Below are 14,609 nucleotides of genomic sequence, written 5' to 3'. Positions count from 1 at the left end.
ATCATGTTGAACTAACTTGGAGTTTTGCGGAGGTAACAGAGAAGGCTGATGAAGGAAATGCTGTTGATGTGGTGTATATGGATTTTCAAAAGGCATTTGAGACAGTGCCACACAACAGACTTGTGAGCAAAATTCTAGCTCCTGGAATAAAAGGGAAAGTAGGCACTTGGATAAGAAATTGGTTGAGTGACAGGAAACAGTAGTGATAAATGGTTGTTTTCCAGATTGGAGGAAGGTTTGTAGTGGGGTTCCTCAGGGGTCAGTTGTGGGGCCCTTGCTCTTTCTGATATATATTAATGCTCTAGACTGTGGTTTGCAGGGCACGACTTCAACATTTGCAGTTGATACAAAGATTCAAAATGTTGTCAACTGTGATGAGCATAGTCTTGAACTTCAAAAGGACATCGACGTTGAAGATGCAGAAAATTTGGATTTATTTTAAAGTACTAGCCAGGACCAGCAGCTAAGGCACCAAAGCATACACAAACAGTCGCAGCCTTACATGAAAGCTATAAACTTGTACAAAGGGCTCAGCTGTAAATTTGCAGTTAGGAAATGGGAGACACACGGGCGGGGACACGGGATAACTCAATCAAGAGATGGGGAAGCCCATTTCGCACCGTCTGATAGCAATCTTCAAAAGGACAATGCCCAGTCCCTGCACTGCAATTACTGTACAAGAACACAATTATCAGCCCACCGGGGGGGGGTCATTGTGCTGTGGCCTTTGTCTAACGAATACCATTAAGTTGTAACTGATAGTAAAAGATATATAAACTGTGCTCATTTCAACCTCGGTGGAGAAGCGCCCGAATTTCCCAGCATTTTCTCCCTGCATGTGTAATAAAGGAACGACTTGAATATTGCATCTGGACTCCGAGTGTTGAAATTTTGTCCCAGAGTATTCCTCGGACCTTTCAATTGGTGCTGCGAGCAGGGCCCGAAGGATGCAGGACACCGACGGGGAAATGGGATGAGTCAGTGTGAATTCATTTTTATTCATACTAAATCCGACTCCGTCCCGATCCAGGAACCGTCAGGCGCCCCACGTATCAGAAACCTGGGCTCCAGGCAATAGTTCAAGGGGTGGTAAGGGTGGGGTAGTTCGCTTGTCTTATAGATTGTTATAATTACATCCGGTATTAGCCGCAAGTAACGAGTTCGGTCAGAAAGGACCCAGGGTAAGAACCGTACCGCTGACAACAACTATACCCCGACCGTCTTACCCAGAGATGGCCAGTGGTGACAAACTCGAGTGGGGACCAGAGGGATCCTTGACACAGCATTGAGCTGACAAAAATAAGAAATCGATAGGCAAAATGATAAAGAACAATTGGAACCCATTTGACTCACCCGCTGATCAGAGAAAATGGTGGGATAATCAGAAAAAAGACAAAGATGATGAAGCCTGGATCCTAATGTTAAGACAACACGTAGAGTTAAGTAAGAAAGTAAATCGAATGTTGGCCAACAAATCCCAAAATGAAGAGCTGGTCCAGGCAAAAAATCTCATGTCAGTTTCGGCAGCTTTACCACAGCCACCAGGAGCTGCACAATACGCAGATAATGTAGATTGGAACGGGCTGGTGGAACAAGCAGCAGGATATGAGGAACAACGGGAAGCGGGTTGGGAATCACCACCCCCGTAACCCGTGGCCCCAATTAAGATAGAGCATGTGCCCCTGGTGCCCGGACAACCAGGCAGACCAGGCACAGCAGCAAGCTGATTTCCGAGCCTTTAGAGCAGAAATGGCACAAGACTTAGGGCAAGCCCCAGTTAATTGGAATACAGTGACTGGAGTAAAACAAGAAAAGGGCGAGAGTGCCCATGAATATGGCAATCGGAGGTTTGAGGCATATTGTAACTACAGGGTTGTAGGTGCTGCGCTGAACCGAGACGATGTACAGATTATGCAATTGTACAAGGATGGCCTTAGCCTGGCCCACCAGGCAATCCTAAACACCAGGCCTGGGCCCACCAGGCGATCCTAAACACCGGGCCCACCAGGCGATCCTAGACACCGGGCCCACCAGGCGATCCTAGACACCGGGCCCGGGCTAGTAGACAAGAACACATATGATCGAGGAAGATGGGCCACCGGGGTAGATAACCACATAGGGAAAACTAAGATAAAGGTGTCGGCAGTGAGGTTACAGACCCCACTGAAATGGTGGCCACTGCAGCAGCCGTTCCTAAACCCGAGGTGTGCTTTAATTGTAAAAACCCGAACATAAAATATTTACAGTGTTAGATGTAGCCAATGGATTTTGGTCGATACCACTGGACCAGGAATCCCAAGATAAATTCGCTTTCACAGTGGGAGGGAGACGGTGAACATGGGCGAGGCTCCCACAGGGATTCCACAACAGCCCCAACATCTTCCATCGGGTCACGAGTGAGAAGCTGAGTCCGTGCGACGTAGAGTCTAACAACAGTACAATCTTATAATATGCAGATGATATCCTAATAGCGTCAGAATCGGAAAGGGGCCACATCGGAGCTCTCCTCTGATAGTCATAAGGACACTGAAAAATGCTGGATTTAAGATAAACCCCTTTATGAGTTGCTGACCGGGAGGGCGATGCGCTTGCCAGAGGGCAGAGCCACCGGAAGTGAGGATATGGGACCCATCAGAGATAAAATTAAAAACGATATTAAGCAATTGGATGGACAGCTAAAGGAATTACAACAGGAAGTGAAGGACCAACAGGCTATCAGGGATTTAGAAGAGAGGACAAAAGGGGGACCCCCGTCACCACCGGCTGAGGTCGGAGACATGGTGTTTGTTCAAATCACCCCTAGCCAACCAGGTTTTGCCCCAAAATGGACTGGACCGTACGGAATTATTCACGTGCCTGCGCCGATATGAAGGGAAAAGCTAGGTGGAAACACTGGTCGCAACTGAAAAGGTATGATGTAAGTAAGAAAGACTAAATTACCAGGCAGCGGGGGGAGAACGGGCAACGAGCAGTCCGTACTGTGTAGGCCAAGTGGTTTAGGATTCATTCCCGATCTGGAGGACCGGCCATCTGAAAGACAAAAGGGGGAATCCTCAACTACGGGGAGGGTCACCGTGGGCTGTGCACAAGGAGGGACGTAAAGGAGAAAGCTACAGTGTGTGAGAGATTTTTCGCAATTTACCTTCACACCCCAGGAGAACAACAACTGGGGTCACTGTCCCGGGGAGGAAGACTTGGGAATGACAGATACCTGGCATTGGATCTTGAGGGCCAAACACGGAGAGTTGACTGCAACGGCGGACCCCCGGACCGACACCACCCTGCTATCACAGGACACGACGACACCACAGAGACTATCTTGCCCAGACATGACCCCTGGGCCACAGAATGGACTGGTACTGTATACGGACGGTGAACTCTTGTATGATAATGTTAAACATGAAATTGTACAGGTAATTGTGAACCTGGCAGGTATGCGACTGCCAGAGTATTGCAGAAACCAAGCGCCCCTACGAAAACTGTACAAATTACTGAGTAAGGCTGTGATTAATCAGGCGGCCGACGCCACGGGAGCCACTAGATTCAGGGCACCACCAGAAGAGAGAGTTAGTTAACAATGTACTGACAAGGGTGAACACAGGGACTTCCCTGGTAAACTCTCTCGACATTCAAGGAATCAACTCCGAGGTCACGAATCTTAAAGGGATCATGAGGCAGCTTGCTCATAAGAGTAGCGAGGGGTGGTGAAACGGCAGCGGCCCTAGGGGGCAAGAGTGTGGCATCTGTATTGGAAAGCGTACACGTTATAGAGACCCATGCTAAAGCCACCAGCCAATTAACAGAAAGGGAGGAACGACAAGAGGACAGCACCCAAAAAAGCCAGCTTACGGCCGGTGGATGATCGGGCAATTAAGACACAATCTGGGCCAGATCCAAAGTGGGGAGGTACCGGGCTGGATCAACAGTGCCCGGTTGTGGGGGATGGACAAGAACCCAGGCGTCATCGACGCATGTACATTGAAAGGAGTGACCAGGGTGTATGCGGTGATTCAGAAGTGCACCTCAAACCAAATGAACGTGATAGGTATGGGCAATCCCCTCAGTCACAGCAGACACGGGCCCACACCCTCAGTACCAAGTGGAGAACATTGGGTTAATCTGAGACAATGACTCCCTCCGGTACTACCCCATAGATATGCATGCCATATGCAAGAATGAGGGCATACACGGGGAATCACTGAGCGGGTGCAGGAGGAAAGGTAGCCTCACAATTAGCTCCCATCCAGTTGGAACGGGGGGGGGTGCTGGACAAATGCGGGTACAACCGAACGGAGGGCTGTATATTAGAAATTACCCACAGAGAAAACCATCACACCCGCTCAGGATACAAGGGAACCCCGGCTCCCAGTTACTATCAGACACGCGTGAATGATGTACGTCCAACAAAGGGGTCAGGTCTCAGTCAACCCCTCCGACACACTCCACCATGCCCTGGAACACTATGACGAACCTAAGCAGGCCCCAATTCCCAACCTTCCCGAAAGTCTGACAAAGTTGAAAGGTGTCTTACGAAAGGTGAGGAATCAGCATTACGTGTTACAGGCGGTGTGTAAAAGGCTAATCAATGATATGGAAGAGCACTTGAGAGATCCGACATGGTGGGAGCAAGTGTGGGAATGGGGGCTGAATGCGGACATACACCCCTGGATAAGAATAAGCTCTCATATACTCGTCGCAGTGCAGCTAGTGTTAGCATTGTTTAACTCTAATTCTTTCAATGTCTTCTCCAGACAATCCAAAAAGTACCAGGAGACCATGAGTGGCGTACTGAGAGGCTGCGAGGAGACATTTGCGTTACATTATGGGACCAGCAACACTCACACACACACAGATTACACAATCCACACTGACATCACTAAAAATCACAGACGGAATCTCAGTAACAATCCACATGCTTTGCACAGTCTTGTGTTGGGGGTTTAGTGTTTGATATTTCGAACTGCAGTGACATTCCCGACAAGATGAGTTAAAGTTTTAACCTTAACCAGAAAATGGCTGAAACATTGTTTTCCTGGGATGAACACGTCAAAGGACAGGAAGAATCAGAAAGTTGTCCTGCCCTGGGATTAACATATCAATGGACAGGCCTCCTGGGGAGCAGATTGAGAGACATCCCAACATGCCAGGGGTGGAGTCTGCAAACTGCTCATTCAGGATATACCTGGCTAGGAACCCAATCCGAAAACCGCCTCCAGAGTGCGGAGCTAGTCCCCACTCTGGTTTAATGTGCGTGTGTGTTCCCTCTGTCTCAATCTGCTTTATAACTCTTTGACTTGTTTGTATTTGTAACTGAGAGTGAATCATTGGCTCTTGCGTTATTTTGTTTGAAAATGTTCTTTGCTCTCTGTTTTAATGGAATTAATTTTCTCCCCCACCCCTCAAAGAATTTTTATTTTGAAACCTGCAATCTGAAGATCCAGACTGGGACAAGGACTCTTCTTCTTCAGGAGTTTCCTGAGACCTTCTCCAAGGCCGTGCCCCATGGGCCCACGTGAGTTTGTGTCCGTTTCTTACCCTGAGATTTAATTTCCTCTCCGGGACCCTGGTTTTCGGTGGCTCCGGTTAACCAGTTCCTGTTGGACTGCGGGCCTGGAGTTTCAAAAAGAAAATCCTGGGGTTAAAGTAGCCCAGCCTTGCAATCCAAAACTTACATGTTAGCCTCCAGTGTGTGAGGAACAGGAGCCCCACAAGAGGAAATGAAAAGTCCTAAAGTGAAGCTGCCTAAAATCTTGTTATAATTCAGGGACAATGCGTGTATTTTGGGCTGTGCGATCATTCTGACGGTTAAACGGGATTCCCGGTGGTCATTTTACTGAGGGTTTAGATTTCTATCTGCCTTTCTCCAGTTTTCTTTCTGTTTATTTCTTCGCTTTGCGCTATTTAAGCCTTCAAGGAATAATCACAGGTGAATTGATGGGCCTACAGCAGGGCAAGTGAGCTGCAGAAGGGGCAGGGAAAGACTTTTACACATGAGGAGAGGGGGCAGGAGTTTCAGAAGGTAGGAGTCACACAGGGGGCTGATTAAGGGGGAGATTATACAGAGGGGGTGGGAGGCTGCTGTTCGTTTCGGAGGGGGATAATTAGAATGAACATGGGGACAGGGTGCTTGTTCATGTTTGAAATAGTGAGGGGTCGCTGCTACATGTTTAAAATGGTGAATGCATATGAGTTAATAGCTGATATGAGTTTGTATTTATACAGACGTCCAGATAGATAGGGGGTGGGGCGGTGCTGGGAGTGCGGGGACTGTTGTGATGGTGGGTTGGGTGTTAGATGGGGGTTGTTTGAGAGAGATTTTTGAGTGGGCAAACGCGGGGTTAAAAATGGCGCGAGTAATTTGGCGGCCACGAAACAAACGGTCTGGCGAAAATGATGCATAGATGGAATAATTGTCGGCTGATAATGACAGGGAGGAAAAGAATGGGGGTTGGATAATATTTGCGAGGAGGAAAGAAAAAGCTAAATAACCAGTCCAGTATAGATTTTGAAGAGCACACATTGGGGGTTATATATTTCTTTTTTCAGAAAAGGTTGCTGACAGGAAATAGAAGAGAAAATGAAAGATATGATGAAATCTATTTTTTGAATTGTGAATCGGGGAGAGCGCAAACGCAGTCCCCCACTACCACAAATTTTACAGTCGAGTATCCCGCATTTGGGGACATCGCAGGCGTCAGCACACCCGAAGTGCAATGGGCTAGCATCGTCCTGGGAGAACCTTTTTTTTTTGCAAAAATATACTTTATTCATAAAATATCTTCAACCACATTCCAAACCATTTCAAAAACACCATTACAAGGGTACAATCCGGTTCAACTTTAACAAAATGTATCACCAGGTGCATCAGTACAAACAATATTACAATCATTTACAGGCTTTCACTTTGAGCTGTACAGCCCGAGGGGCTCTAAACAGTTCCCAGTCTCTCGGTGCGCTGTGGCAGAAAGGTCTTAGACAGCGGCCCTTCCCCATTGCGCTTTTGCAGCAGCTGCCCCAAGCTTTAGTGCGTCCCTCAGCACGTAGTCCTCGGCCTTGGAATGTGCCAGTCCGCAACACTCGGTCGGGGACAACTCTTTGCGCTGGAAGACCAACAAGTTTCGGGCAGACCAAAGCGCGTCTTTCACCGAGTTGATGATCCTCCAGCTGCAGTTGATGTTTGTCTCGGTGTGTGTCGCTGGGAACAGCCCGTAGAGCACAGAGTCCTGTGTCACAGAACTGCTCGGGATGAACCTCGACAGCAACCACTGCATCTCTCTCCAGATCTTCTTTGCAAAGGCACCAACTACAAGGATGTGAACAACGGTCTCATACCGACCACAGCCACCTCGAGGGCAACATGCCAAGGGGGTGAGACTCCTGACTTTGACAGTCTGCTCGGGGAACCATCCCACAGGGTCCACCCTCTCCTTTTCCCTCAGGGCCTCTAAGACGTTACGTGCTGACCACTGCCTGATGGACTTGTGGTCAAAGGTGTTTTTCTGCATAAATTTTTCCACCAGGGACAGGTGGTACGGCACGGTCCAACTACTTGGAGCGTTCCGCGGCAGCGTGGCCAGACCCATCCTTCGCAACACCGGGGACAGGTAGAACCTCAGCACGTAGTGACACTTGGTGTTTGCGTACTGAGGGTCTACGCACCGCTTGATGCAGCCACACACAAAGGTGGCCATCAGTATGAGGGCGATGTTGGGCACGTTTTTTTCCCCTTTATCTAGAGGCTTGTACATCGCGTCCCTGCGGACACGATCCATTTTCGACCTCCAGATAAAGCGGAAGATGGCTCGAGTGATCGCCACCACGCAGGAGTGTGGAATGGGCCAGACCTGCGCCACGTACAGCAACAGCGAGAGTGCCTCACACCTGATGACCAGGTTCTTACCCGCAATGGAGAGGGACCGTCGCTCCCACATGCCCAGTTTCCTTTTCACCATAGACACTCGCTCCTTCCAGTTTCTAACGCATGCCCTGGTCCCTCCGAACCATATCCCCAGCACCTTCAGGCCGTCAGCCCTGACAGTGAAGGGGACAAAGGATCGGTCAGCCCAGTTCCCAAAGAACATGGCCTCGCTCTTCCCACGATTTACCTTGGCTCCCGAGGCCAGTTCGAACTGGTCGCAAATGTGGATCAGTCTGCGCACCGACAGCGGATCCGAGCAGAAGACGACGACATCGTCCATGTACAGGGAGGCTTTTACCTGAGTGCCTCCACTGCCTGGGATCGTCACTCCTCTTATGCCCGGATCCTTCCTGATGGACTCGGCCAAGGGTTCTATGCAACACACGAAAAGAACAGGCGAGAGAGGTCAGCCCTGCCTGACTCCAGATTTAATCGGAAAGCTATCTGTTTCCCACCCATTGATTGAGACTGCGCTACTGATGTTAGTGTAGAGCAGTTGGATCCAATATCGAATTCCCTCCCCAAACCCCATTTTGGAAAGCACATCCACCACGTAGGTGTGCGATATTCTGTCAAAGGCCTTCTCCTGATCCAGGCTGATGAGGCAAATGTCCACACCCCTATCCTGCACATAGGCAATCGTATCCCTGAGCAGCGCCAGGCTGTCAGAGATCTTCCTGCCCGGCACAGTGCAGGTCTGGTCATGGTGTATCACCAATTCCAGAGCGGATTCGACCCGATTGGCGATGACCTTGGACAGAATCTTATAGTCCACATTCAACAGTGAAATGGGTCGCCAAATTCTAATTTCCTCCCTTTCTTCCTTGTGCTTGTAGATGAGGGTGATGATGCCTTTCCTCATGGATTCTGACATGCTGCCGGCCAGGAGCATACTCTCGTACACTTCTAGTAGGTCTGGGCCCTTCCAGTCCCACAGAGCCGAATACAACTCCACCGGCAAGCCGTCGCTTCTGGGGAGATTTACTCTTCTCGAAGGACTCAAGGGCCTAAGTCAGTTCGTCAGGAGTTCGCGGTTTGTCAAGCCTCTCCCGTGTACTGTCGACTAAGACCTCCGTGATAGAGGACAAGGAGGACTGGGAGGCCGTGCTGCCCGTGGGCTTCACGTCATACAATCCGGCATAAAACGATTTGCTGATCCTCAAAATGTCGGACTGCGCTGACTTTACTGAGCCGTCTTCTTCCTTCAGGCTGCTGATCACAGAGCTCTCTCTCTGTACCTTTTCGAAGAAGAAACGTGAGCACGTCTCATCCTGCTCCACGGAGCGCGCTCCGGAATGGAAGATGTTCTTGGAGGCAAAGGGCTAGGCTTGCTGGCTCTTCACCTCTTAGAGTTCCTCCTTGACATCGACCCCCACCGACTGCAGCCGGAGCAGATTCTGCATGTATTTCAGGAGTCGGGACATTTCCCTCTCTTCCTTTCTAGCTTTCTGGGTGCCTTTGACGATGAAAAAACTCTTGATGTTTCCCTTGTTCGCTTCCCACCAATGTGTCAGGGACTCAAAGAGGGGTTTCATGGTTCTCCAACCTTTGTAATCCCTCTTGAGCTCCTCAATGTTCTCTGGGGTCAGCAGTTGCACGTTTAGCTTCCATGCCCCCCTGCCCACCCTCTGGTCTTCCTCTAAGTGACAGTCAACCAGTAGGAGGCAGTGGTCAGAGAACACCGGCTTGACATCGGTGGATCTGACTGCGAATGCGCGGGACACAAACAGTAAGTCTATCCTGAAACGGATGGACCCGTCTGGTCGCGACCGGGTGTATCTATGCTGTGCTCAGTCTGCAGGGTTGCTGAAGACGTCGTGCAGCTTGGCATCCTTAACTGTTTCCATCGGGGATCTGGACGTAGCGTCCAACCTTCTGTCGGCCCTGCCGGATCGTCCAGCCGCATCGATGTTGCAGTTGAAGTCACCGCCCACAATGACCGGCCTGGACGTCACCAACAGCAGTGGGAGCTGCTGAAAAACCGCCAGCCGGGCGGTCTTTTGTGCCGGGGCATACACGTTAATTAACCGGAGTGGAGCATTCTTGTACATTACTTTTGCTACGAGGAGGCACCCACCCATGACCTCCTTAACCTCGGAGACAGTGAAGTTGCCTCCCCGCAGCAGAATACCCAGGCCGGAGGAACGAGAGTCGTATCCGTCCGATCAGATCGATGGCCCGTATGACCACCACCGTGACCATTGTCTGTAGTAGCTGAGGTGCGGTATCGCACACTCCTGCAGAAACAACAGGTCAGCTTTGACCTTGGCAAAGTAATCCAAGGTCGCCACACATCGCGTAGTTGATTTAATGCTATGCACATTTATGGATACCATCTTTACACCCATTTTAAAGCATTTAGTCTCTTACCAAACCTGTTGCCTCTGAGAGTCCCAGGCCTTTGGTCTGCTCCTGCATACCCATAGTGTTTACAAATTGCCTCACTTTGGATGGGCTGAGGAAACTGTCCTGAACATCCCCATTGGCAATGTTCTGCTCAGGTGGCATCTGGGGTTCGTGCAGAGAATGGGATTTGAAATGTCCTCTGTTGGAGAAGCTTCTCCAATCCTCTCCCTCTCTGGGGCGTTGCTACTCCCGGCTTCCCGGAGCTGGGGTGCGCTGAGCGCCTCACTGCTCCCAGATTCCTGGGGCTGGGATGCGCTGGCCTCTTCGGGTTGTGGGCAAAGTTGGGGTGCGCTGGTCTCCTCATTGTCTCCAATGTTCTGGAGCTCAGGTGTCTCGTCCTCCAACTCCCTAGAGCTTTGCCGCTTCTTCTGCAGGTGTCGCCCAGGCACTTCTTCGTCCGAAGAGCAGCTGCCCTTGTTATCCGTGTCGGATGGGAGACGCCTCTTGCCTCTTGTCTGGGAAGTGGCTTGGTCCCTTCTTCCTTTTGGCTCTCTTCACCAGCTGCCACTCCCCCTGCTGATTTTCCGCTGCTTCCTCCTCCTCCATTGATTCGCTCTCCTGAGGAGTGGGAGGTTCAGGGGGCAGTGCTGTTGATCGGTTGTCTGCTGCCTCAATCTTTTCCTCCACCTTGTCTCTCCCTGTGTCCTCCTTTGTCCCCTTGTTTTCACTGGGGGCCATGGTGGTTGGAGTGTTGCAAGTGTCCTTGGTAGTGGTGACTCGAAGCATTTCTGCTGCTTCCCCCTCTTTGGCTTTGGCTGCCTGTGCATAATTGAGGCAGCGTTTGGGGCAGGTCCTGTAGAGGTGAGCTGCCTCGCCACACAGGTTGCAGCTCTTAGTCTGTTTGCAATCCTTTGTCTGGTGCCCTTCCTGTTTGCAGTTCTTGCAGAGGGCGCCGATGCAGTTGGCCGCCACATGACCAGACTTGCCGCATGAGCAACAAAGTTTGGGTTGCCCAGCGTAAACAAAGTAGCCATGGCTTCTCCCGATAGCGAAGCTGGAAGGAGGGTGGAAGATGGTTCCCTTACCGTCGGGGTCTTGAGCGTGACCTTAACCTGGCGTTTGCATGTCCAAATCCTGAAGGCGTCTCTATCCTCGCTGGAGCTCCCAACTTTGTTGACGTACCTGGCGAGGAAGGTGAACACGTCGGCGACAGGGTCGTAGGGGTTACAGAGACGCACCGTCACCACATGGTCCCGTTGCAACGGCGGAGCAAAGAGCGGCTCCACCGTCAGGATCTTCATCTCCGGCTGGTCTCTGTTCTCCTCGAACACCTTCAGGAACGTGACGCAAGCTGCCACTCGCTTGAAAGTCACATCGAAATGTCCAGCGCTTGGGAAGTCTTGCAGGGAGTAGATCTCCTCCGCTTCAAATCCACATGCCTTCAACAGGATCCGCTTGATGAAGAAGGCCCGATCCATGGGTGCTCCTCCTTCGCTGCCCTTCACCGTCACCCGAACAGTGTTACGTACCCCATCATATGGGGCTCGACTGGTTATAGCCATCGCTTCACGACTACACTTTATCTTAGCCAAAAGGCCGAGTCAATCGAATGTTGGCCAACAAATCCCAAAATGAAGAGCTGGTACCGGCAAAAAATCTCATGTCAGTTTCGGCAGCTTTACCACAGCCACCAGTAGCTGCACAATACGCAGATAATATAGATTGGAACGGGCTGGTGCAACAGGCAGCAGGATATGAGGAACAACGGGAAGCAGGTTGGGAATCACCACCCCCATAACCCGTGGCCCCAATTAAGATAGAGCATGTGCCCCCGGTGTCCGGACAACCAGGCAGACCAGCTCAAGCGGCCGTACCGGCACAAAATGGGCAGCCGGCCCAGGCGCCAATACACGGACAGAGAGCTATAACGGGGGGTTCCTGGCGCAACTGAGAACCACGTATGTGTCCCTGTCACCTAGCGACACTATGAAGCTATTGGAAATAAATTACCCCAACTAAAACCTAGACACGGAATGAGTCGTTTTGGCAAAAATTGAGGGAAATAAGGCAATGCCACCGTCTCCATAACAGGGACGTTCGCGGGTTAGTCCGGATAAAACTACCTGAGGCGTTTTGGGGACGGCTGCGGCGAGCGTATCAGGACGGAACCTGGTGTAATGATATCGCTGCAGACCAGGCACAGCAGCAAGCTGATTTCCGAGCCTTTAGAGCAGAAATGGCACAAGTCTTAGGGCAAGCCCCAGTTAATTGGAATACAGTGACTGGAGTAAAACAAGAAAAGGGCGAGAGTGCCCATGAATATGGCAATTGGAAGTTTGAGGCATATTGTAACTATGGGGGTGTAGGTGCACTGGAGGTTCACTAGAGCTTTCCCCACCAGGGACTGCAACGCCACCACGGCCACAAAGATCCTCGCTTTTGAAGTAGTACCAAGGTGGGGAATCCCTTTACAGATAGATTCGGATCAAGGAGCGCATTTTACGGACAGTATTATGAAAAGGACGTGTGAGCTGCTCGGAGTAAAACAGAAATTTCACGTACCTTACCATCCACAAAGCTCAGGAATGGAAGAATGTATGAACCGCACGTTAAAAAATGCTATTGCAATGGCAAACACAGCAACTAGTAGGGGATGGGTGGATGTGCTCCCCCGCATATTGATGCGACTGAGGGCTACCCCCAGCAGGACAACTGGTTTAACCCCTTATGAGTGGATGACCGGGAGGGCAATGCGCTTGCCAGAGGGCAGAGCCACCGGAAGTGAGGATATGGGACCCATCAGAGATAAAATTAAAAACGATATTAAGCAATTGGATGGACAGCTAAAGGAATTACAACAGGAAGTGAAGGACCAACAGGCTATCAGGGATTTAGAAGAGAGGACAAAAGGGGGACCCCCGTCACCACCGGCTGAGGTCGGAGACATGGTGTTTGTTCAAATCACCCCTAGCCAACCAGGTTTTGCCCCAAAATGGACTGGACCGTACGGAATTATTCACGTGCCTGCGCCGATATGAAGGGAAAAGCTAGGTGGAAACACTGGTCGCAACTGAAAAGGTATGATGTAAGTAAGAAAGACTAAATTACCAGGCAGCGGGGGGAAAACGGGCAACGAGCAGTCCGTACTGTGTTAGCCAAGTGGTTTAGGATTCATTCCCGATCTGGAGGACTGGCCATCTGAAAGACAAAAGGGGGAATCCTCAACTACGGGCAGGGTCACCGTGGGCTGTGCACAAGGAGGGACGTAAAGGAGAAAGCTGCCTCTTATATCCAACCTAAACCCTGGTGATCACCAGCAGTGTGCTTCATTACAGAAATAACAATAACCAGGTAACCTCCACGCCAAGATGGAAAAAAGCTGGGTGTCCATGATCATTACCAGGGCCCTGGCTATCGCAGCCACCGGCATACAGAATGTAAACCGTGAAGCAGTGGCCGGTATGGGCTTATACTACAAGAATGTCAGCGACGGATATTGCGTGAAAGGTGTGAATGTCACAACGGAAAGGTCAATGCTCTTCAAGTGTGGCACCAGGCTTACGCAACTATCCATTGGAACGAGCGATGGTGAGAGCCTAGGGCAGAGCTCGCATTCGGGAACGGAACTCCGATGGAAAAATGAGGGTCCACTATGCTTCCAGATCAGCGATGGTTTGGACGGACCCTGGACATGTGCGAAGGGGGCACAGGTCCAGATACAGTGTGTGAGAGATTTTTCGCAATTTACCTTCACAAGGAGGACTTGGGAATGACAGATACCTGGCATTGGATCTTGAGGGCCAAACACGGAGAGTTGACTGCAACGGCGGATCCCCGGACCGACACCACCCCGCTATCACAGGACGCGACGACACCAAAGAGACTATCTTGCCCAGACATGACCCCTGGGCCACAGAATGGACTGCTACTGTATACGGACGGTGAACTCTTGTATGATAATTTTAAACATGAAATTGTACAAGTAATTGTGAACCTGGCAGGTATGCGACTGTCTGAGTATTGCAGTAACCAAGCACCTCTACGAAAACTATACAAATTACTGAGTAAGGCTGTGATTAATCAGGCGGCCGACGCCACGGGTGCCACTAGATTCAGGGGACATCCTGCTTTCCACCGCCAGAAGAGAGAGTTAGTGTGGAAGAATAAAATACATCTACAGGTCAACTAAGGGTTAAACAGTTAGCACCATCGTGGAATACTACAGCACTGTTCCCTCTCTCGTTAGCACCATCGTGGAATACTACAGCACTGTTCCCTCTCTCGTTAGCACCATCGTGGAATACTACAGCACTGTTCCCTCTTTTGTTCTAGCAGGTACACCTGC

General features: G+C 50.5%; 1 non-coding gene across 1 annotated transcript; it reads right to left on the bottom strand.

The window, feature by feature from the left end:
- Positions 1-6,615: 6,615 nt before the first annotated feature.
- LOC144674233 (U1 spliceosomal RNA) lies at positions 6,616-6,778 on the bottom strand. The gene has a single exon (XR_013574492.1). It is a non-coding gene; the product is annotated as a U1 spliceosomal RNA (small nuclear RNA).
- Between the last annotated feature and the right edge of the window lie 7,831 nt (positions 6,779-14,609).

Source organism: Cetorhinus maximus, unplaced genomic scaffold (assembly GCF_964194155.1).
Source record: "Cetorhinus maximus unplaced genomic scaffold, sCetMax3.hap1.1 HAP1_SCAFFOLD_592, whole genome shotgun sequence".
Lineage (NCBI taxonomy): Eukaryota > Metazoa > Chordata > Chondrichthyes > Lamniformes > Cetorhinidae > Cetorhinus > Cetorhinus maximus.
Note: the sequence above shows the minus strand (reverse complement) of the source record. Positions and strands in the feature narration are given on the sequence as shown.